Consider the following 26247-nt stretch of genomic DNA (forward strand, 5'->3'; position numbering starts at 1 on the left):
CTGTGATGATATGTTTAACAACATCAGCCTATCCCAAGTTGAAGGACTTGGGAAGGACTCAGGAGATGGGCAAAAAAGCCAAATCCAATCTAAAAATATGGCTATGTGATGAACCATAATAAATCCTTAATTAGGACTTGAATTGTTAAGTTTCCACCAGTCTTAGACTATGAATCTAACTGTAAATTACTCACACATAATAATAATGATGATGTACTAAATTTATTTGCCACCCAATTCCAAATTATAGTAACTAATATTCTGCTCAGGAATTCTGCTTCTTCTTATCTCAACTAACTTTGATCCAGTAACAAAACATTGGAATTATCACTACAAATCTGTATGCATACCCAGGAATACAAGTCTCTGTAATCTGCTTTCCTTCTGAAAATGTTACCTTGTTAAAAATAATTGAATATTATGATTTCCTTTCCCACTAATTTTAATCACATAAGCAGTGCCTTTTTGTAAAGTCACAATACATGTTCAATCAGCATTACAAGGACAGGAATAAGTAAACTTATAAGAAACCAAAATGAACAGCCATCTCATCTTCTAATCAGTTAAGTGAGATTATTTAATCAGGGTTTTTTTTTTTACCTTTGTTGTTGGAAGGACACTACAGAGAGCCTAAGGGTGGTGCTCTTCTATAGTACACTGCTCAAAAAAATAAAGGGAACACTTAAACAACACAATGTAACTCCAAGTCAATCACACTTCTGTGAAATCAACCTGTCCACTTAGGTAGCAACACTGATTGACAATCAATTTCACATGCTGTTCTGCAAATGGAATAGACAACAGGTGGAAAGCATAGGCAGTTTGCAAGACATCCCCCAATAAAGGAGTGGTTCTGCAGGTGGTGACCACAGACCACTTCTCAGTTCCTATGCTTTCTGGCTAATGGTTTGGTCACTTTTGAATGCTGGCGGTGCTTTCACTCTAGTGGTAGCATGAGATGGAGTCTACAACACAACTAGTGGCTCAGGTAGTGCAGCTCATCCAGGATGGCACATCAATGCAAGCTGTGGCAAGGTTTGCTGTGTCTGTCAGCGTAGTGTCCAGAGCATGGAGGTGCTACCAGGAGACAGGCTAGTACAGCAGAAAACATGGAGGAGGCCATAGGAGGGCAACAACCCAGCATCAGGACTACTACCTCTGCCTTTGTGCAAGGAGAGACAGGAGGAGCACTGCCAGAGCCCTACAAAATGACCTCCAGCGGGCCACAAATGTGCATGTGGCTGCTCAAATGGTCAGAAACAGACTCCATGAGGGTGATATGAGGGCCCGACGTCCACAGGTGGGGGTTGTGCTTACAGCCCAACACTGTGCAGGATGTTTGGCATTTGCCAGAGAACATCAAGATTGGCAAATTCACCACTGGCGCCCTGTGCTCTTCACAGATGAAAGCAGGTTCACACTGAGCACATGTGACAGACGTGACATGGTTTGGAGTCGCTGTGGAGAACGTTCTGCTGCCTGCAACATCCTCCAGCATGACCGGTTTGGCAGTGGTCAGTAATGGTGTGGGGTGGCATTTTTTTATGGGGCCGCACAGCCCTCTATGTGCTCGCCAGAGGTAGCCTGACTGCCATTAGGTACCGAGATGAGATCCTCAGATCCCTTGTGAGACCATATGCTGGTGCAGTTGGGTCCTCCTAATGCACGACAATGCTAGACCTCATGTGGCTGGAGTGTGTCAGCAGTTCCTGCAAGATGAAGGCATTGATGCTATGGACTGGCCCGCCCGTTCCCCAGACCTGAATCCAATTGAGCACATCTGGGACATCAAGTCTCGCTCCATCCACCAACACCACGTTGCACCACAGACTGTCCAGGAGTTGGGGGATGCTTTAGTTCAGGTGTGGGAGGAGATCCCTCAGGAAACCATCCGCCACCTCATCAGGAGCATGCCCAGGCGTTGTAGGAAGGTCATACAGGCACATGGAGGCCACACACACTACTGAGCCTCATTTTGACTTGTTTTAAGGACATTACATCAAAGTTGGATCAGCCTAGTGTTTTTTCCCACTTTAATTTTGAGTGGAACTCCAAATCCAGACCTCCATGGGTTGCTAAATTTATTTCCATTGATAATTTTTGTGTGATTTTGTTGTCAGCACATTCAGCTATGTAATGAACAAAGTATTTAATAAGAATATTTCATTCATTCAGATCTAGGATGTCTTATTTTTGTGTTCCCTTTGTTTTTTTTGAGCAGTGTATATTGCCACCTCCTAATATTATTGTAAGAATTTTTGAGAAATGTATTTGTATATATCCTGCCATTATTATTTTATAAATAACTCAAAGGGGTGAACATAACAAATTTTCTTCCTTCCTATTTTTCCCACAACAATCCTGTGGATTGGGCTAAAAGAGAGTGACTGGCCCTAAGCCACCGGCGGCTTTCATGCCTAAAGCCACATGAGAACTCACAGTCTCTTGATTACGATTTTGATGACCATTTGCCCAAAATATTATTCAGAGAAAAAAGCAGCTATCACTGCTTTTTCTGTGATTTAAAAACAAAACAGTATTTTTCATGGATAACAGAATCTGCTTTTTTAAGAAAGCTGAGATCTTCATAACATAAGCATGTTTTTACGTAAATTGGACATTACCAGAAAATCCACATTTACAGGTACAACTGCATATTTCTCAAATCTCACAACTAGAATTATGTAATCTTATTTTAGAACTTTACTTCTTATCTGAGGCACAAAAAATCTGAGTTTTTACTACTTAACAATACTGGGAGATTGTTAATGAAGTCCCATTCATTAAAACTTGAAATTAAAATAAAAAACAGTAACTTATATTGGTGTGCATATATACTCAAACACTTATATGTAAAAAATATGGAGCAAATTCCTAATTGGTCTCAAACTGTAAAGATATCTGAGATTTGAACATAGCTCCACAGAAACAGATTGTTTTACTACAAGGGATCCTTCTGCAGGCTAAGAAGCAATTAAAACTAATCATGGCACAATAAACAAGATAATTTCCCTTCCCTTTAATAGCTTATATATACCATTATTATACATATCATAACAATAAATAATTCTTTTGTTCACTGAAGACTTCATTCTTACAACAAATAATGAAAATCATATTGTTTGCAGCATTAATTACAGTTCCCACATACTAGTATTAACTGCATAAATAGAAATAGTTTAATGACTATAATTCAAAGATTTATATAAATAAAATATGACAGATTACTTTCTAATGCAGAAATGGAATGCAATTTCAGAGGAATTTGTATGTTACAACTTTCCACACTGTCCTTCTATAATAAAGCTTCCATCTTTAAAAATATCAATATTTACATTTATTAATAATCTAGTATTTTATCTAGACTTAAAACTAACTATAATAATTAGTAAAAGAAAACAACAAAAATCTAAAGTTAAATAATATGAAACATAAATGCATAGAAATACAAAATTAGCACATACTGATCCATCTTAATCTACAACATGAATTATGATTATCTCAGAAAAACAAGTGCTACTAGAGAATAGCTGGTTAAAGAGTTGGGTTCTCTGTAGGCAGAAAATTTTATGCATTCTAAGAATTTTTTTATAAACATATATAAACCTTTATATAAACTTTACAATAAATGTTTCTGTTTAATGTATACAAACAGTATATTTTGGACTTTTGACATGACATCGGTTTGCATCCTGTATGTTCATCACAATGACTAACATCATCTTGGAAACAATTTGATTCTCACTAGGTACTTGGCCAGAGCAAAATGTATAACTCCTAAAATTTTCAAAAACTAAACCAAATATTTTACTTGACAAAGTAATCTAATATCTGTAAAGAAGGAAACCAAATTCATAGAATGCAAAAGAAGATAAACCACTTACGGTTTATCTTTTTATACACCTGCCAGACCTAGTAACATAACCCCAAGTTGAAAGGACTGGGGGGGGGGGGAAGAAGGCGGAGCCTCCTCCCTGATAGACTGTAGAGTGCGGCTCTCTGCAGCTATGGTCTGTGCTCTTTTGTTGGAGAGCCCTGATTATTACGATTAGGAGATGAAGCTGCCTTGGAGGGGCAGTGGAGTAAGGGGAAGCCGCAAGCCAGGTTGTGGGGAGCCGCATCTCCCCCCTGGGCTTGGTCTCCCCCCCCCGAAGACGACTGCAGCGGTGGTTTAAAATGGCCACCCCGAAGAGGAGGACTCATCTGGATTAAGATTTGTGCAGGAGGGAAGAAAGAGATGGATAACATCTGAACCGGGACAACTGGGCAATACAACTAAACAAAAGTACCCTGGGATTAAGGTAACATAGAATTTTTAAGAAAAGAAAAGTGACCGGCGAAATTATAAAGGCACAGGAAAAAAAATAAGAAAATATTTTTGACAGCTAAATGGGGCTTCGAACCGGGAAAGGAAGAAGCTGGAACTAAAGATTTAACTAAATTGGACTAAAATATTTTGGGAATAAACAGGCATAAAATAAAGCTGGACTTAAGATTGTCAAAAAATAATAATAATAAAGTTTACAAATTTGAGACTGGACTGTGTTGGAATATTGAGGTTCAAAAAACCCTAAATAAAAAAATAGGGGAAAAAGGTGAAGACTTTGTATAATGGAGAGTGCCACCTTTTGACAAAAACTTGAGCTCAAACAAAACGAAAAGCATCCTGTTTCTGAATGAACTTGTGTGGATATAACATTAAAGAAATATTGAAACAAAGTAAGAATCTTAGAAAGTGAAAGCAGAACCAGAATAAAGGAAAAAGCAAGGAAAGACTGACTGTGGGATTGATTGATGTTTTTGGTATTGACCCTGGGCTGGAATAACTGAAAACTTTAGAAAATTGAAAGAAGAAAGAAGGAAAGTAAAAGTGTTTTTTTGTGGACTTTAACAATCATAAAATATAAGAGTGTGTAATGATGATATCTCTTCAGGAATTAAAAATGGAACTTAAAAATATGAGAGAATTACTACAGGAAAGAGGGGAATCACTTTGCTCTGTGTTAGGAAAAAATGGAAATGGCGATTGAAGAACAAGAAGAAAGAGCTTCAGAGGAGGAGGAGTCCATTCAAGGAGAAGACATTTTAAATAGACAACACAAAGAACACTACAAAGAAGTGGGGAAAGAAGGAAGGTTAAAAAGTTGTGATTTAAGAAGGCAATCAAAGGGTACACCTGTGAAGTCGGGAAAGGCAGAAAGACCCAGCAGAAAAGGGGAAAGGAAGATATTAAGAAAGAGAGGGATATAAACTGTAATGAGAAAAGATATGGGGAAAAGAGGGAGAGGAGAAGCAATAAGAAACCGGTGCATGAAATAAAGAAATACAGAAATAGTAAAACGTTGAAAAGAAATTGTTTTTTTCAGAGATAATGGTTGATGAATTAAAATGCAGAATCCATCAACTCACACATAAGAAACTCATTCCAGTTCATCGAGATCATAAAGAAACAAAACTTACAACCCAGCGACCTACTAGTAAGCTTTGATGTCATATCCCTCTTCACCCAAGTGCCAATAAAAGAAGCCTTGACAGCCATCCAAAACAAATACAACCCCCCCAAGCACATCCTAGATCTGACCAACCACTGCCTATCCAATACATACTTCACCTACAATGGACAAAAATACAAACAAATAGAAGGAGCACCCATGGGATCACCCCTCTCACCTGTTATCGCAAACCTCTACATGGAACACTTTGAAACACAAGCTCTAGAAAAATACGACCACAAACCCAAACTCTGGCTCAGATACGTAGATGACACCTTCATAATCTGGCCACATGGGAAAGAAAAACTGAACAACTTCCTCACACACCTCAACAGCCTACACCCCAAAATACAATTCACCATGGAAACAGAAGCCAACAATCAACTTCCCTTCCTAGATGTCTTGGTATACAAAAGATCCAATGGCTCCCTAGGACACACCATCTACCAGAAGAAAACACATACTAACCGCTATCTACATGCACTCTCACACCACCACCCAGCACAGATCAATTCCGTGGCCGAGACACTCATCTCCAGAACAAAATGCTTAGCCGATGAACAACACCAAAAACCGAACTACACACTCTCACCAACGTACTAACAGCCAATGGATTCCAAAGAAAGATTACCCACCTAATCCAAAAAGAAACCCCAACCAAAATCCAAGACAGAGAACAAGAAAACGGCAAAGCCCTCCTCCCATATATAAAAGGCACTACAGACAAAATCAGCAAGATCCTCCAAAAACACAACATTAAAACAGCATTCTGCACAAACAGAAAAATATCCACCATCCTAAGAAACCCCAAAGACAAAATCGAATTAGAAAACCAAGGAGTATACGAAATCCCCTGCCCTGCCTGCCCCACCACATACATTGGACAAACTAACAGAAGAATAAGTGCACGCATTGAAGAACATAAGAACTCAATCAAAAAAGAAGAAATGACCTCTTCCCTGGTCCAACACCTCAAAGCCACAGGACATGAGATTGACTTTAAAAATACCAGAACTATCGCCAAAACCGAACACTTCAACAGAAGAATAATCAGAGAAGCCATAGAGATAGAAAAACGCCCACACAGCATGAACAAACGAGATGACACCTCCCGCCTTCCAGCCATTTGGAAACCCGCCCTCATGAACAGACGAGTACCTAACATGAAGAATGACACCAGACCCACACCCATGAGAGCCACACAAGATGCCACCACCACACTTCCATGTAGAAAACAGACTCACACCCACTCAGAAGATGAGACACGACCACGGACCAGAAGCCGCACTGCAGCTGCATCACTACCCACTTCAAACCCCTCCGAGCCATACATGAAGCAAACCGACACCCACTATGAAGATGCAGCACGACCACGAACTCAAGCCAAACAGCAAGATCACAGCTCACCAACTCAAATCCCCCAGCAACTAAGACTAACCTGAGCACAACCAAGCCCCCACCTGAACAGAACACGCCTCCAGCCAATCAGAACACGGCCAACCCCCACCCAATCAGAACACAGCCAAGCCCCCACCCAATCAAGTCCCACCCCCACTAGCAGTTAAAAGAAGCAGCTGCAATCTCACATCACTCTGAGAAGCACAGAGCCGAAGATAGAAGCCTGAAGATGATGAATGAGACTTCATCGAAACGTTGCCTAGATACTTCGAACCTTACGCGGGAGAAAACCCGAACAACCAAAGATCCATCCATATATATATATATATATATATATATATATATATATATATATATATATATATAAATATATATTTATCTATTTATATATAAATATATATACAGTACTTAATTATAACAAAATTGTAAATGCTTAATCATAACTGTGGGACAGAGTGAAGGGAAAGGAGGGGCCTCTCTCATCCTTTTGGGGAAAACAGGGAGGATTTAAGAAGCCATATGGTCACATTATATTCATGTCATCCCTGCTTCTTGAGTTGTATTCATTACCAGTTCACTTCGTAGTGCAATTTAAGGTTCTGATTATCACTATAAAGCTGTACATGGTATACAGCCTGATTATATGAAGGATTCTGAAGAAAACTGTTTCTGCCCATTCAGGAAGATTAAGCAAAAAGGACATGAAGGGACGGACCTTGGTGCTCCTTGAGCTTGGTTATTTTCTTGCAGATGTTTCATTACCCAAATTAAGTAACATCATTAGTGCCAGAAAGGGCATGATCAAGATCCTCTCAACCAAGTAACATCATCGATCAGAATCTAGGTAATACATTTTCTCTGTTATGATGCCATAGAGATTCATATGTCTCCCACGCTACAGCTCTTCTGGATGTTGTTAGAAACATATGTCTTTTTATTAATTTTTCCTCTGTGAAAATTATTACACAATTATCTACAAATGTTTGTAATTTTGTCAATGACAAACTGCTCCAGAGTCTTTCAGAAATCAAGTGGTCTCCAAATTTAATAAATAAACACAACACAGCAAAGAAATAAAAGATTACAAAATGTAGGCTGAAATCTTTTCAAATAGGTAAAACTTCTATTTTATGCACATATACTTACAATTTTACTAGTCTCCTTACCAAGAGTACTTCCAGACAGGAATACACTATATGGTATCTGTGGTCTCAATCTACCTTCCCTTACTTGGCTTTTATTATATTTGCAAGACAAACTGCCTGTATTTTTATTCACAAGAATGCCTCTGAGTACTGTAATCATTCTTAAAACATAAAAACGTTGTACGGCTCTAACTAACGTCATGGCTGGATGCATGCCAACTTCTGGATGGGAAGTTGGATGTAAAAGGGAATATTCTGGGAAATCTGAGCGGATTGAAAATTTCAGTATTTGTAACAAATCCCATCCCTTCACATTGATTTAATCACACTGATTTAATTTTTCTTGTGTTAATTCAACATTTTGTGATTGACCATGCCTACACTGGTAGGCAGTGTATGAATAGACAATTGTGCCTATTCATAAAATGATTATCAGAGACACATTTAGAGAGAATATCCAGAATATGCCTCCAAATTAGTATAGTGGTGCCAGAACCTACGACTCTGCGTCAAATTATAACATAGCTAATTACTCACTATTACTTAGCACTTCTATTTGTAGTCTTTCTAAGACTACATAATACACATTTGCAATTATACTGCAGGGAATTCATTTTTTAGTATATTAATTTTTTTTTTAAAGACTGAAGACTAAGAATTTGAACTCCAATAAACAGATATAAATGTTAAATTCCAAACACTTGTCTGGAACTACATTTTTATGAAACTCTGGACTCACACCATTAAACAACTAGTTAATCAACAGCTAAGATATACCAAGTTCATGTTTCAGACCAACACACTTAAGAATATAAAACCTGGACTCAGATAAAAATCTGTCCTTTGCTACACTTGGCCCAAGTCAAATAATGACTAATATCCTCAGGGGCAAGAGGCTGAGCTCAGAATACTCCAGGTCTCTCTGGTAATAAACCAATTTTCTCTGGAAGGAAAAAAAGGAGGCCCTGGATTCATCAAGACAAAGCTTTGTGGAATTTTGCAAACAGCCTTCTGAACATTCTTTACAGTGAAGCTGTCCATTCCTGGCTTAATCAAGTATCTGAGACTGAAGTCGGGAGAACTGCGGAAAGAGCTTCCTCTGTATCAGTGGTGGCTAAACTTTTTTGGCTGCCGTGCCGATAATTGCATGTGTGATTGCTTGCTCACGTGCCAGCACCCAGAAGGCAATGCGTGACCACCCTCACATCCCTGCGCATACGACTCCCCATGCGGACTGCGCATCTCTGCACATGTGCATGCAATCCCCCGTGCGCCATGCACCTGCACATGATCCCCATGCAACTCTGTGCAAGCAGACACGTCTCCCACACACCCCAGCTCCCCATGCATGCACGCCTGATACCCAACAATAAGCTGTCGGGTGGCAGCGGCACACACGCATGCACAGTAGAGCTCTTCCAGGCGAGCTCTCGCATGCTGGCAGAAGTGGCTCAGTGTGCCGCTTCCGGCACATGTGCCATAGGTTCACCAACATGGCTCTATATGAAACAGATACCTAATAACTTTTACTAATTGATAATATTTTATGTATAAAATTACGTGACAATGTAGATTAGTATTTCTAGAATATGAGCTCAAACTTTTGAACATACCAAATTGGGAAAATGCTCAAAATATTTTAATCATAATTCTATAAATCATTTCACACATTTTCTGAATGCTTAGCAGAGTGAACACCGGCACTGCACATTTAATCATAATGGACAGATACTCAATATTTTAATGAGCTCTCACAAATAAAAGGAATTATTATATAAAAATAGACTATAGTTTACAAAAAATTAAGTCATGCAAATTTGGTAATTATATTATGAGTTTACCTAGCTTCAGCCTACATGGTTCATATCCATGGAGATCATAAAGGTTAGGGAAATAGCTAGGCAGTAATCTCCAAACCAATCTGAATCCCAAAATTCATCCAAAAAGCATTGAAGAATTTTGTTGATGTTTCTTTGTAGAATCTAAAACAAAATTTCAGATTTTGTATACAAGGAACAATAGTTTCTTCATTATTTCTAAACAGATTAAATACAATGAATCCAAATTACTTCAAACAATTCACATAAATTTATGCCAAGTGTATTGTTTGCAGAATTACATTAATATTTTATGCTGGTTACAGTAATTTACATCATTTGTGTGACAATATAACTATGCAGATGATATAAAGTCAAGTAATTATGTAATGAAATTCAGATATAACTTCATCCTTTCATTCTAAATGATTGGTTAAACTGAGGTTGTACTGTACAGGTTATCATTGATTTACAACCACAACTAGGACCGGAATTTCCAGTACCAAGCAAGGTGGTTGTTAAGTGAATCGCACCTGATATTACAATCTTTTTTGCCATTGTTACTAAGCAAATCACTCCAGTTGTTAAGAAAAAAGTGTGGTCCTTAAGAAAATCTGGCTTCCCCATCGGCTTTGCTTGTCAGAAACCAGTTGGGAAGATTGCCAATAGCGATGATATGACCCCAGGATGCTGCAGTCATCGTAAATACATGCTAGTGGGCAAGTGCCCAAATCTTTATCATGTGACCGTGGAGATGTTGCAACAGTTGTAGATTTTAGTGACACTGTGACTAAATGAATGGTTGTAAGTCAAGGACTATCTGTACTTATATTTTAATTAGCAATAGCACTTAAACTTACATACTATTCCTTAGTGCTTTACAGCAAGGGTCCCCAATCCCTAGTTCGCAGCCTGGACCTGTTCTATGGCCCACTGGGAACTCGCTATACAAGCAGTGGTTGAGCACACAAAGCTCCATTTGCACAAGCAGTGGACACACATGTGAAACCATCCCATCTCCCCCGCCTGCTGCCCTGGTCCACAGACCCTGAAAGATTGGGGACTTTATGTGAGGTTTACAATGTCAGCATACTGCCCCCAACAATCTGAGTCCTCATTCTTAAAAGAGATATAAGGGAGTATTCTAATGTCACCCCTTCAAAACAGGCCATGTCAGGAAACAAGCACAAGGAATACTACTTCATTGTTGTAGGATATCACAGAATCTTCAAAGTTTACCAGCATTTCCCTCAATTCCCATGCACAACAAACAGAATTGTTGTTTTGAGTCTCTTTCTTATGTTCCCACCCTTCTCACTTCTCCTGAACTGTCACTTTTTCAACTCTTGTATTACTTTGCCAACTTACCCCAGTTATATACACATGTAAACCAGGTTTCAGATAATTTTTTTTTGAGATTTCTTGACTAGAACTTGATATTGAATATGTGGCAACAAATCTCACGGGAATCTGGGAATCTCACAATCAAAAATCAGAAGTTACATAAAACCATATTAAAGCTATAAAACTCAGCCAATTTAAAAAAACCAACCTTGGTGCTAAATCAGTTTTGATGTGCTATCTAATCTTATCCCAATGCCTGGGAAAAGCCAAATCTTCAAAGCCTTAAAGCAAGCTAAAAGTGGAGACCTACTGAACTTCAGGGGGTGACTCTTCCATAGGGCACGGGCTGCCACGAAACAGACATGATTCCTAGCTTCCTATGACAATATATTTAGTGGAAAGGACCACTAGGAGCATAATCATCATATCTGAACTGGTACTTAGTCCCACAGTGACATGGCCCAGTGTCATATAGAGCTTTAACTGTATGACTAGTGCCTTGATTGCAGAAACTAGAAGTCATGCAACAATGGTGTTACATGGGCAAACCTAGGATTCCCTATTACTCTGCGTGCTGCTGCATTCTGAACTAGTTGAGGTTTTCAGGTGACTTCAAGGGCAATCCCACATAGAATGCATTACTTCATTATAAAACGTCTTTGTTTGGGCTACAGTACCACCAAAGTGTTAGCATTGATCCATTAAAATATCTACCTGTTCACTGCCAAACATATCTGGACAATGAAACATAAAGTTTTTGGCCTATCACAAAATCATGATTATTTGGTCAATTAAAATGTTATCCTGCTGATTTGATATGATTTGTTATGAAACTATTATTGCTGTGCTAAGAAAAAGCAGAAGAATTGGAATAAAAATCTGTAAAATTTTATGACTTGTACACTATTAAAGTAATAATTGCAATTCATTCTAAGGAGGAACATTTTAAAAAATCACAGTGGTTTTGTCAAATGTAGTAAGTGTATTTAAATTATTAACAGTTAGCAACATCACTTTAGGTTTGCTTGCATTAGTGAAACTTCAAAAAGAAACAGATTTAAAAATGTATCTGAAGGCATTCAACACAAAGTGCATACTGCGAGAAGCCAACCTATATACATAAAAGAAAATCAACTTGAAAGATGTTTATATATCTAAAAAAATAGCAAAGTACAAGCTTTAATTAAGCAATAATCTGCTCTGGGGTAGGATGCTACAGGTTCTGCCCAGTTCTAAAGAACCAGTAGGTCTGAAGAGCAGCAGACACCAAACCAGTTCTGTGTTTGCTGCTCTTTGGCCCACCTGCCCACCCGGGCTCTTACCTGTCCTTTATTCCCTGCTTTTTCAACCTCAGCTGCTTTGCGCGGCACAGCTGAGGTTGAAAAAGCAGGAAAAAAGAGGCTTTTCAAACGCTGTGCACCTGCGCACAGCGCTTTTCAGCTGTCCGGGCAGCACAGCTTCAGGTTTACATGTGTGAGCAAAACGTAGTCACCGAACCGACAGTAACACTGGTGGAATCCCCCCCTGATCTGCTCTACCTTTTAAGAGGTTTATCATGTTGACCTATACATATAAAGTCCAACAGATAAAACATTGCTTAATAACCTCCACTCCTTTCTAGGAAAGAGATTCATCTCTGGAAATGGAAATTCAATTTTGTGATCTTCTGTATCTGCAAACTTGCCATACACCTTACCTTTGTGAGATGAGAGGAAAAAAGGAGGCATTTTGTGACATTTAATGCTTGAATCCACAGGATCTAAATGTTCCCATTCCTCCTAAACTCTTTTAGAATTGAGAAATAGTAAATGTTAATCCTGATCAAGGTAAGGGGGAATTTGTAACAATAAAATAAAAAAACCCCAAACTCTATAACACTCCCCATTTAAGTTTAAAATCTCTTATCTGCCAGTACCGATTTGCCAGTCAATTTCCATTATCATTTCTGTTCCAACTGATTCACTTTTTCAAATATATAAATACAAACTTAAGATCTCTTTTGAATATAAACATCCCTTAAGAAATGAAAATATTTATCATTAATTATATTTCTAAGCTGGCCAAGTTGGAGTTCTTCTGATACTATCTGTTCCCACAAGTTTATTGTGCTACAAAATAGGACAGAACAACTTATTTCTGCCTACCTGACAAAGAGACTCTCAGCATAGATACAAACAAAACTGCAATGGATAATTCTCATAAATTGTTTTAATGTGACTAATGTTATACTCCTTGGAATGTTTTTCAACTCCTATCTATTCAGGATAGAAGAACAATTATAAGGGATAGTCAGAGCTGCAGATTTGCGGTCACATGATATCATTTAAAAAAAAATCATATTACTAATACTAATATTAATATTCTTAATCTTGCACTATTGCTTGAGATTCAACAATTCTTATATTTTAAAAATATGTTTAAATTAGTGAGTCCAAATACTGTTATTTATCGCACATTTTCTCAAGTGTTACAAGACAAATGATCCTACTCTTCAAGGCCAACATTCAGCTCATGATTTCCATATAGCAAGAAACTCATTGTTAAATTGTTACAAATCATTGTTAAAACTTTACTGAGGTAAAGAATAAAACAAATTAAACTAATTTTATTGAATTAAAAGGCTTTCATTATCCCCTTCCTATGGAACTATATTCAGATCTGATTATTCCAAGTAAGGATATGTCAACTGTCAAAGCCCATTACTTGACAAAATGGCTTAATTATAAGATTGGTGCTTTTGACAAAATAAAATATTCAGCTGCGTGAATAAAAATCTCAACAAAATCCGTTAATCAACAGATTTAAAATACCTTTATATTTTTTTCTGGTATTTCTCACATTACAATATGTGAAAAAATACTTCACGTACAAAAAAGTTTGCTCCAGTGACAATATTGATGATATAAAGTTTTCCAAATCCATCCTATATAATATTTTAAGTAATTTGCAAATTATTCTTTCTGCGCAAGTCTATGTTTTAGAACTGAACTGAGTCTAAACTAAAAGAATCTCCCATTTTCAGTTATAAAGTAATTTTGAAAGTGACATGTGCAACTGCTGTATTTTGAGTAATAGCATCCTCAAAATACAGCAGTTGCACACTTCACTTTCAAAATAATGACTTCATTGCTAATTATTCACTGAATTTAATACTTATCTCATAACTCTTTAAAAGCCTAGAGAAGCATTTTAGCTTTACACCAAGAAGATTCATCCTTTAGGCAGCAGATATATTTGGAATGGTTAACATCTTAAGTCTAAGTGTCAAAGCAAATTAAACATAATAGATGTGTGTCAAGGAATTACAACTGAGCATAGTTCCTCTAAACCTTCTAAAATGCATAACATTTTAAGGATAGAAAGGAAGTTGAATCAAAGCACACTGCACTGCTCACCCTAATAATCGAACCATTTGCTGCTTTCCAATGGAGTGGAGGGGGCAGGTGATCGATGAGTAGAGTAGAGTAGAGTAGAGTAGAGTAGAATAGAATAGAATAGAATAGAATAGGAATTCTTTATTGGCCAAGTGTGATTGGACACACAAGGAATTTGTCTTGGTGCAAATGCTCTCAGTGTACATAAAAGAAAAGATACATTCGTCAAGAGTCAAGAATCATAAGGTACAACCCTTAATGATAGTCAAAGGGTACAATAAGCAATCAAATCATACTAGAAAACAGTCAATATAAATCATAAGTATACAAGCGATAAAGTTAGTCATACAGTCACAAGTGGGAGGGGATGGGTAATAAGTTGTGATCTGCAGTACCGTACCATACATTAGTTAAGTGTGTTCATCAATTACAAAGACATACATACTGACAGAGGTCAGAAGCAATGTTTGCCCATACAGTAAACCTATGGCCCCTAAATTAACCCAATTGCCTAGTTTCACACAATACAATCCATCACCAACCAACCAGCCACATTTTGGGCTAACTTACACTACAAATCTAATCAGAGAATCAAAAGAGCAGAGGGAAAACATTCAACTAATAACTATTAGAAGCCAACTGAAAATAGACTACAAGGTCAAGAAGAAAAGAAACGGCTCAAGGTACAGTATCTGCAGACAATCCATTCCTTAGGGCACTCCAGAAGCCCAGAACCTTTTACCAGCCCTTTTTCTGTGCTGCATCCAACGACCATCCCAACCTCCCCCCAGTCGTGTGTAATCACAGCCATAATAGGGTCTGTCAACTCTTATCGCAGGGCTTGTCAGCCTGACGATGGGCACCCTCGGGTCCTAAAAGTGCGCCAAGCGCTCATCTCGTCGACGTTGAACTTATTTTAAATATTCCTCTGGGACAACCCGGGCCCTTCGGCGGGGAAACAATGCACCGATTCCGAAAGCCGCGGATGTGGTAGAGGAGGGGCGACGGGTGAGGAAGCAAATTCTCTCCCCACTCGGGAGTGGAGGCACAAGTTCACGGACGACCCCGGCAAAACGGGGGGAAAGCCACCCTCAGAGGCCCGGGGGTGGGGGGAAGGAAATAAGCAAGGAGCCTGGTCTCCCTGAGGGGAGAAGAGACCCCCCCCCTCCTCCTCATTACTCCTGCCTACCCTGGAAGAACCACCTGCTACCAAGCTTTCCTTCTTCCGCATCTACACCCCCCCCCCAAAGACAGGGCCTACCTCAGTCTTTCCCCTCACCTCTCTCCTGACAAATCCCGAGAGACATTTACCCAAGCCAGAAAAACAGCCGTCCCTCACAGCCCAGCCCTTCGCCAGCCCACTCGAGCAGCACAACTGATTCCTTACCAGCCCTGAAGGCGACGACACCTCGACTAAGATGGCAGCCAGTCCAAGTCCAAGCTTAAGAGAGCGACTCCCAAAGCCGGGAGCCAAGGACGCATGCTCCGAGAGAAAGATTAGACCTGATGTGGGTGTGTTGTCACACGGACGAAGCCGAGCATGACTACATTTCCCAGGAAGCTGTTCGAGAGCGCCGGCGTAATGTAATAGACTCCCGGGCAGAACCGTCATTGACAAAGGAGGTGAATGCGATTCCCGCGCGCGGACGTCTGCTTTCTGTTTTCTACTTTCTTCCTGTTTTTGTGGTTGTGGCGTTTGTTCTCGAGAAGGACAATCATGGGCTTCATTGTATATTCCTTTAGTGGTGTTTCTCGCTCAATATTTGTGTAGCTCTGCAGACCTTTTGCTGTTACATATAGAGTCATAGAAAATTTTGACTCGAATATATTTTTACTCCGTTAACCCACCCACCCCCACTTATTTGCATACGTTTTGTGCTACCTATCTATATAATCTTTATTTAATATTCAGCAGCGGATCAGCTTTTGTACTCTTCACGTTCAGCCAGTGGTTCTTTTAAGTCTTGCTCGCTTCCATCTGTAAAAGTGGTATAATTATATACATTCCGGGACATCATATAGATCCTTCAATAGCAAATTAAACAGCCTGGTCCCCTTACGGTTTTTTTAAGGGCTACTACAATTTGTACAATTCGACTCAGTAAAAAACCTTGTGTAATCAATTTTAAAAAGGGGGGGGGTCGTTACCTAGAAATTCCGTTGAAATTAGCAACCATAGGTATACTTGCATTTTATGAATGCATCGTGTATATCTTGATAGTTGTAGTTTTATACATTGTCTCCCCTGGTCCTTCTCTTCACTAGACTAGCTATGCCCAGTTCCTGTTGAAGTCTGGATTACAATCCCTCCAATTGTTCTTCATAAACATTTCCAGATCACCTTATTCACCTTTTGTGTACTTATTCCAATTTGTCTGAATCTGTCTTAAAGTATGGTGCCCAGAATTGGATAGAATACTCAGAATTAAAATAAATATTACTTCTCATGATTTGATAAATATATTTCTGTCAATTCAACATACAACCGCATGTCTTTTTTGCAGCCATATTACACTGCTGAATCACATTTAGTTGGCAATCAACTATTCTATGACTGAGTTCACAAGTATTACCAAGCCAAATACCCCCCAAGCTATATCAATTCATTTGCTTTCTCTTTTTCTAAATGAAGTATTTTACACCTGTCTTTGTTAAATTTCATGCTGCTACTTTCAGTACATTTGTATACCCCATTGAGATAATTTTGAATTTTATTTCTGTCTTTCAGAGCATTAGCTATCCTACACAATTTTATGTCATCTGCAAATTTGGCAACATTCTTAATTTCTCTTCTCCTTCGAAATAAAAAAAATATTGAAGAATACAGGATCCAAGAGACAACTTTGATACACCTCAATTGCCTTCCTTTTGGAATATGCTCCATCCCCTTTTTCTATTCAAGCAGACCTTTCCAGATAGAATAAGTACATAACAATTTTAGCTATTTTTCTCTTATTTTAATGCTTATTTAAAAATGTGCTGTTGGCTGCTTTGAATGTTCTTTGGGCTGAAAGGTAAAACATGAATTGTGTGTTTGTATGGATATAAATGTTGTTTGTTTGGTTTGGCTTAGTGTGTTGGGTATACTCAGTTACTGAACTGTTATAAAAACAAATGAAGTTATGACTACAAATGTAAGAAAATTGTTTAACAGAGAATACTGTTGGAGTGAGACTTGCTGGTGAGTGTTGTTTTTTTTCCTTAGCCCAAACTTGCCTGGTTCATACCTATGAGAATATGCTGTCAGCCAGAAGAGTTGGAAGATGCTAATAAACATATCTTACATTCCATTTTAATTACTCTGTCCACTTGCAGGTGAATTAAAAAAAAGATCTTCTAGTCCTAATAAAAAAAACCCTAAGTCTTCTGTTGAGGATGGAGGTAATGATCACTTCCTGAAAAACAAATACAATGAAGAGAAGCATAGTTAATTAATCTGGCAATTGTAAGTATGTCAGTAATGTCTGACTCTCCAATCCACTACTGGTATGAGAGAGAATTTTCAGGTGTCTTAAAAAGGAAATGACACCATCTAAAAAGTATACACTTTATTTGTGGGGGGAGGGAATAAACACCATCACTAATACAAAAAACTGAACAATTACAGGACTGGGCTTTCAGCATTTATTTACAGGACCCAATCAGAATTAAAAATAAGAGATTTAAAATAAAGAATTATTTAATTTTTATTTAAAAGTTTTCAGATTAAATTTGGTGATTTGACTGAATTGTGAATTAATAAGGCCTCTTCAATTACTACATTAGAAAAAAAATACAATGTTGAATTAATGGGACATCAGAGGCAGGAACCACAATTCTATGGATTTTATTGATGGATTTTATTGTTTATCTCAATAGCAATATATTATAATCAGGCCCTTGACCTATGACTATAATTGAACCCCAAATTACTGTTGTAAATCATTACAGTTGTGAGTCAAGGCAACCTCATGACTGGAAGTAATTTTCCAGTCTTTCTCACATTGGCCATTAAGTGAACCCTATGATCATTAAAAGAAAACTATGGTTGTTAAGTGAACCCATTCATTTGATTGGGCTTTTTTGCTGAAGACTGGCAAAAAAACATCATTAATCGGGGCCATGTGACTATAGAACAACACAACTAATCATAAAACTGATCAGCTTAACGTCATGTGACCATCAGTGGGCGGGGCAGCACTACCATTTTTTATAGGCCATAAAGCACCTATTCCATGGCTGTTGTAACTTTGACCAATTATAGAATGTAAAATGACCGGTCATTAACTGAGGACTACTTGTAATAAGGCTGGAACTAATAAGATTGTCTAGCTTGAAAACTACTATGTGAAAATTCTGCTGTGAACTTAAATGCTAGAGTAAACCTGTCTCTCGTTCTCATTCTTTTTCCTGCAATAGAAAGATCTCCTGCTTATATATGGTTTCTACTTTCTCTGCAATAAAACAACATGTGTAGAAAGGGTAATTTGGCTAGCAAGTCCTGTTACAAATGTATGGTATAAATCACTTCTTGAATATGAAATGAAGTGTCTGAAGAGTGAAGATATATTACCATGCCAGGTGTAAGATGGAGGTGGAATTACCCAAATGCTGCATGAGATAATTCTCTTTTTATTTGGAGTGGAAGAGGTGTCATGCCCCTGGTGGAGACTGACTCTGAAGGAGAGGAAGAACAGCTGACAGGGAGTGGAAGTGTGGCTCCGGAGGTTGTGGAGGAGGATGGGGAAGGACAGAGACCAGCTGGGCAGTCAGAGGAGGACCCAGGCCCATCCCCTCTCCATCCTAGGGCATGCAGGGAAGAGAGGATAAGGGAGAGAGGTGGCCTACTGGGGAGGAGAGAGCCTTGATCCTCTTCATGGGCTGCAGCTGTGACAACTGGATAAGAGGACGGACATGCCTATGGGCAAGTCCTGGAAACAAAGCGTGGAAATATCTCTAGTTTATTGTTCCTCTCTGAGTTTGGCGTCCTTTCCAGTGTGTGTCCTGATATCTGTGGATGTTTTCAAGCCCTTATCCTGCCTGGTTTATGTTGTTTTTTACTCTTTATAATTTAAATGGCATTTCCTCCTTCTTGTAACTGCTTGTGTGGGAGTTTTTTGTCTCCAGTCAAGGATATTTGGAGCTTGGAAGCAAAGGGAATGAATAAAAGGGGCTTCACCTGTTTTTTGTGACTGTGCTTATTTTGTATCCCACCCTGGGTCATCACAAGAGATATTTTATATGTTGTCTTTCCAACTCAGAAATATATCATTCCAAATTTCCAATTTGGAGTAGAGACTGTGAGAAAGTAAGTGTTTGATTGTTTGATTCATCTCTTTACATACCTCTGATTTCCCAAGATTCCAGGCAGTGTGTAATTATATACCATAAGTAGAATTCTTTACTGCAACTTTAGGAAAAAAATGTAGAGTACTGTATGTATAGTGCCAAAAAATTCAAGGACAAATGATCCTATCATCACAGATAGGAAGGAGAAGGAAGAAGATTTAGGTAACCATGTACTAATTAACCTGATACTAATGTTGTGCAAAACTCTGGAATATTTATTATTTATTAAACAGTTGTTTGTAACATTTAGAAAATAATCCAGTGCTTGGCAGGAGTCAGCATAAACGTACTAGGAACCCATTAAGCCAAGCCTATCTGATTCTTGTCTAATGTTCTTTATTGATCTATATTGATGGCTATAATCTGTACATGGAATTTCCAGCAAATAAGCTCTTACCATAACTCTGAGATTCCTAAGTAGGATTTGCAGTGCTGCAACCTTCAGTAGTACTAAAATTCTCTTTGATGTAATTATAAAGAAGAAGATATACTTAAAGTTAGGGAATGGGGTAATAGTAGTTCTTCTAATATGTTCGTCGCAGTAGACAGTAGAGCACAGGTGTCAAATTCAATCATGTCACATGTTGTATCACAACGTTTTCTGCCTTTGCAGAGCGGGGATGGGGTTGTCTGCGTGTGATGCATCTGGCCCACGGACCACCAGTTTGACAGGCTTGCTAGAGATATTAAGTCAAGTGCTTATAATTATGTGAAATCTTACATCTATTTATAAAAATATAATTCTTGTGTTCACATAACATATTATTTCCCCTAGCTACTTATATAATGGCTACAAACATTGATCTGGTTCCTATAACATACAAAAGCAATGACTGGTTTTTCCAACACACTGAATAACAAACTATCCAACATTATATTAGCCTATATTGTTGAATTTAACCACTTAACATAATTAACCATATTGCACAAAATTACTATTTAAGCGTGTATAAATTCTTATTGGATCTTCTATTTTGGAACAATGTTTATTCAATGATTGTATTTATATTTCACATTAATGCATGATTTTGTAATCATGATTTGTTAAATAAATCACATTGGCTGATTTTAACTAAGCTATAATTTCCTATATGACTGACAAATTACAATGGCTGTGTTCATAACAATAAGATAAAATTCTAACATTAGGCTTAGCATTATGTGTGTATCTAGTAAATGTGTTTTGATTTTTAGAAAAATAGAACTACAACAGGGCATAAGTCTCTATGATATAATAACTTAATAACTATAATAACACTTACTTCCTGTCTCCTTTAAAATCCTGCAGGGAAAATTTTCAACTAAACGCTTTCATTTCAATAGTCTGCTTATTTTTAACTTGACTTGAAACCTTAGACTTCTCCATCTGTAATCTTCTCCAACAGTTGCAACTCATTTCAAGACACTGACGTTTGCTCCCTTCAGCCAGTCTTGGACTTAAAAATATCCGAAGCCATGATCTCTGATACCGGCCTGTTTTAAGATTATCCATACATATATTTAATATGTTATATTACATTAAAGGAAAAATTTGTAGTATTATATGTAGTAGCAACCTAATTGTGAAACACTCGCCACAAATATGTGATTGGTGTTGACATAGTTTTTTTTTAATTTGGTGATTAAACCTTTTGTGGCTGCTTAGGCATTTAACATTTAAAAACTATTGCATTGAATTAGTTTGTTTCATGTAATATTTCATTACATTGTTGTTAGATTTGTGTTCTTATGTCTTTAAATTTGACCCACTTTCAGAAGATGAAGAGTGATAATGAGAATATTTGAAAGACCAAAGTTAATAAATACAGTTATTTTGATCAGCTAACATTGCCTGCTTAAAGACTTTCGTTTTAGGGAAGTAATAACATAGAAGCAAGGTTTTTGCTACATGAACTGTGCCCAAATTTAACTGTGCCAAAATCTGTCCTCCAAAACACAGAAAACAACAAATCACATGTTTTAGGTAAGGTATAACAATGCTCTAGGAATGATCTAATAAACTGATTGCTAAGCTTTGCACCACCCTTACTCAGAGTCTTTACAGTTATATACTGGCAAAGATAATGAAAACAAGTCCACCAAGGGCTATTAGGGAGATGAGTTCAATCTCAAGATAACTAATCTGATGGTTAGATCCAGAGTACTGGTGATGCTGTATTATCCTGATTAGAAGAAGCTACAGTATGGCAGTGGTTTGCTCTCTGAGTTTGCCATTTAGCTCCCATTAATTAAAAATGCCAAAATAAATGATGAAATAATGGTCTCATTTGACATCACAGGAGTATTCACATCTATCAACATTGACTTGGCCAAACAAACCATCTATATGATCTACTCAGAGAAAATCAAAGCAATAACAAAAACACTCCTAAAGAACACTCCATGTCCACTGATGCTATCATGAAACTTTTGGAGTTATGCCTCATAGCACATTCCAAATTCAAGGGCAAAATCTACCAACAACTACAAGGAATGCCTATGGGATCACCCATATCCTGGCTGATAGCAGAAACAGTAATGCAAAAACATAAATGCAGAGTCCTGCCAACTATCCAACCAAAATTTTGGACACGTTACATGGATGACACTTTTGTCATCATCAAACTCTGCAGACCGGAAGGGAGACACAATCTATTCAATAACATATTCACTGGGAATGAAGAAGGCAGAGCCTCCTCGCCAACAGACGGTAGATCGCAACTCTCTGCGGCTATTATCCATGCTCTTTTGTTGGAGAGCCCCAATCATTTTGATTAGGGGCTGAAACTGCCTTGGAGGGGCAGCGGAGTAAGAGGAAGCAGCAAGCCTGATTGTGGGGAGCCGCATCTCCCCCCCCCACTTGGTTTTTTTTCCTCCCAAAGATGACTGCAGTGGTGGTCTAAAATGGCCACCCCGAAGAGAATGACTCAGCTGGACTAAGATTTATGCAGGAGGGAAGAAAGAGGTGGATAACATCTGAACCGGGACAACTGGGCAATTTAACTAAACAAAAGTACCCCAGGATTAAGGTAACAGAATTTTTAAGAAAAGAAAAGTGAGCGGCGAAATTACAAAGGGACAGAGAAGAAAAAAGAAAATATTTTTGACAGCTAAATGGGGCTTCAAACCAGGAAAGGAAGAAGCTGGAATTAAAGACTTAATAAAATTGGACTAAAATATTTTGGGAATAAACAAGTATAAAACTAAAACTGGATTTAAGATTGACAAAGGATAATAATAACAAAGTTTACAAATTGGAGACTGGACTATGCTGGAATATTGAGGTTCGAAAAACCTTAAATAAAAAAAAATAGGGGAAAAAGGTGAAGACTTTGTATAATGGAGAGTGCCACCTTTTGACAAAAACTTGAGCTCAAACAAAACAGAAAGCATCCTGTTTCTGAATGAACTGGTGTGGATATAACATTACAGAAATATTGAAACAAAGTAAGAATTTTAGAAAGTGAAAACAGAACTAGAATAAAGGAAAAAGCAAGGAAAGACTGTTTGTGGGACTGATTGACGTTTTTGGTATAAACCCCGGACTGGAATAACTGAGAACCTTAAAAAACTGAAAGAAGAAAGAAGGAAAGTAAAAGTGGTTTCTTTTTGTGGATTTTAATGATCATAAAATATAAGAATGATGATGATCTTCAGGAATTAAAAATGGAACTTAAAAATATGAGAGAATTACTACAGGAAAGAAGCGAATCACTTTGCTCTGTGCTAGAAAAAATAGAAATGGTGATTGAAGAACAAGAAGAAAGATTTTCAGAGGAGGAGGAATCGACTCAAGGAGAAGACATTTTAAATAGACAACACAAAGAACGCTACAAAGAAGTGGGGAAAGAAGGAAGGTTAAAAAGTTGAGATTTAAGAAGGCAATTAAAAGAGGGAATACTTGTGAAGTCAGGAAAGCCAGGAAGACTCAGCAGAAAAGGGGAAAGGAAGATATTAAGAAAGAGAGGGATATAAACTGGAATGAGAAAAGAGGGGGAAAAGAGGGGGAGGAGAAGCAACAAGAAACAGGCATATGAAAGAAAGAAATACAGAAATAGTAAAATGTTGAAAGGAAATTGTTTCTTTACAATTAAAAGAAGGAATACCTGTGAGGTCAGGAAAGGCAGAAAGACCAAGCAGAAAAGGGGAAAGGAAGATATTAAGAAAGAGAGGGATATAAACTGGAATGAGAAAAGATAGGGGGAAAATGGGGGGGAGTAGAAACAGTAAGAAACAGGCATGTGAAAGAAAGAAACACAGAACTAGTAAAATGCTGAAAAGAAATTGTTTTTTCAGAGATAATGGTTGATGAATTAAAAAGGGGATTCTGCAGGGTGACAAGGGGTAATAAGAATATTTCTGCAATTAAAAATATTTAGAAAATAGAGTAATATAGATACTGATAACTCTTATTATAGGGGAGGGAAATATGCTGTGGAATCCAATTGAAAAGATGTAATGATTAATGGTTTATTGGGAATTAAGATGAGAGAATAAAGTTATATTCTAATCATTAAGGTGTCACACTCAAAATACTAAAAGGGGAAAACCTATACTTGCTCTTTTTTCTTTTTGTGTGTGTGTGTTAAAATTTGTATTAATTTAGAATTCATTGAAAAAAAAAGTGTAAGGGAAAGGGAATATGACAGACTAAAGAACCAGCTAAATTAATAAGTTTAATATAGACTATTAAAAGCAAGGAGAGACTTTGGTAACTTCATTATTACTATTATTAGGCAAATATATATTGTTTATTTTTATTTTTAAAATAAATATTAAAGGATTATATTTGAAATAATTGAAATGAAACAAAAAGATGTTTCGATTGAGATTAATGAAAGAGGTTAGAATTAATGTGTTTGTTTCTCTCCTTACTGAAAATTTGGAATGGAAAAGGTAATAATAGAATTAAGTATGCATATATCAATGTATAATTGCTGTCATATTTGTATGTAAAGGTGATGACCCAGAAATATGTTGTCCACTAAAAAGAGATTTTTGTTTTTAATGTGAAAAACTGAATAAAGTTTGTTAAAAAAAAAAATAACGTATTCACTGGGATCTGTTTTATACAAGAGGATGAAAAAGACAAACAATTCCCCTTTCTACATAAGGAGACAAGATGATGGCAAATTAACAACATGTGTATCCGCACACAGAACATGTAAATCCACACACACACGTAAATCCACACACACAAACCAAATTTTGAATTTTCACATAATCACCCCACTGCATGCAAAAGGGGCTATATCCAGACCCTCTTCAAAAGAGCCAAAACACACTGCAGCACCGACTCATTAAAAAAAGCAGAAGAAAAACATCTTTTTGATGTTTTCCTCCTCAATGGGTATCCAAAAAACTTCCTAATATGATGCTTGACATCCAAACCCCAACTAAATATAGAACCAACTGCAAAATGGAAACAAGTCCTGCCATTCGTCACAGGAACATCGGAAATGGCTGCCAGAATAGTGCAACCCCTAGCTCACAAACCCCTAGCTCACAAATGATAGCTCACAAATTCACGTTCACACTCAAACAAGAGCTTATCTAAGGTCAAAGACAAGATACAGAAGGAAGACAACAGGAATATAGTATACAAAATCAATTGCAATAGTTGTAACCAGTTGTGTATTGGACAAAAGGAAGACAATTAAAAAGAATTTATGAACATCAACTACCATGTTTCTCATATAATAAGGCCAAGTCTTTTTATTTTTTGAGCCCCGAAAAAATGGCTAGGCTGTCTTTGGGGGTGACTTAATTCCCCCCCCCCCACTTGCATCTTTGGGCAGGCGGGTGGTGATGGCTTGGATGTTGACCTCGGCGTTGGTGGGGCACTTCATATCAGGGTCAACGCAGGCAGCACCATATCTGAGTGTGCAACAAAAGTACTTCCTAAAGGCAAGCCCCCCCACCATTCCCCCCATTTTGCATGTTTTAAGATAGGTCTTAATTTGGGGGGAGGGGCTTAATTTCATTTCGTGCCTATAAAACATGCTGGGACTTCCTATTGGGGGAGGCCGTATTGTTGGAGAAACAGGGTAGCAGTCAAACAACACATCCAAAAATCCCTGATCTCTAGCCTCATTGACAAGGAACAACACAAGTGTCAACCTCGAAACTACTTCAGCCAAAGCCATGTTTACTTTCGATTTGTTTCTTAGTTGCCACTTGGGGAGAGTGAGGAGTTAAGATGGACTGGAATGTGGTGCCTTAATCCACTAGACGAAACATTGACCAGATGCAGCGTGAGAACCAAGGTTATGGCAATGAACATCTACTGAGACTGAGGGGGAAGCTACTACAACTGGACTGATTGGCTAATGTGTCTTACCTGAGGGGGCGTGGTAAGTTTCTATTCTTT

General features: G+C 37.8%; 1 protein-coding gene and 1 long non-coding RNA gene across 9 annotated transcripts in view; one reads left to right on the forward strand and one right to left on the reverse strand.

Annotated features, from left to right (window-relative positions):
• ITCH (itchy E3 ubiquitin protein ligase) overlaps positions 1–16062 on the reverse strand; it is a 63118-nt gene extending 47056 nt beyond the window's left edge. Inside the window, exons 1-2 of one of the 7 annotated variants that reach the window (XM_087929141.1) lie at positions 15958–16005; positions 9877–10017 (exon numbers count right to left, since the gene is read on the reverse strand). The gene's annotated coding sequence lies outside the window, so the exon portion shown is untranslated. The other 6 variants (XM_026697633.2, XM_087929145.1, XM_087929144.1 and 3 more) reach the window with 6 other exon arrangements.
• LOC148126056 (uncharacterized) lies at positions 15971–26247 on the forward strand. 2 transcript variants are annotated; one of them, XR_015742726.1, is made up of 4 exons: positions 15971–16193; positions 17299–17494; positions 17886–19857; positions 21187–21802. It is a non-coding gene; the product is annotated as an uncharacterized LOC148126056 (long non-coding RNA). The 2 variants fall into 2 exon arrangements; XR_015742727.1 differs by lacking the exons at positions 17886–19857; positions 21187–21802 and adding an exon at positions 26048–26247.

The sequence above is a fragment of the Pseudonaja textilis genome, chromosome 3 (genome assembly GCF_049901715.1).
Source record: "Pseudonaja textilis isolate UNSWEBS1 chromosome 3, rPseTex1.2, whole genome shotgun sequence".
Lineage (NCBI taxonomy): Eukaryota > Metazoa > Chordata > Lepidosauria > Squamata > Elapidae > Pseudonaja > Pseudonaja textilis.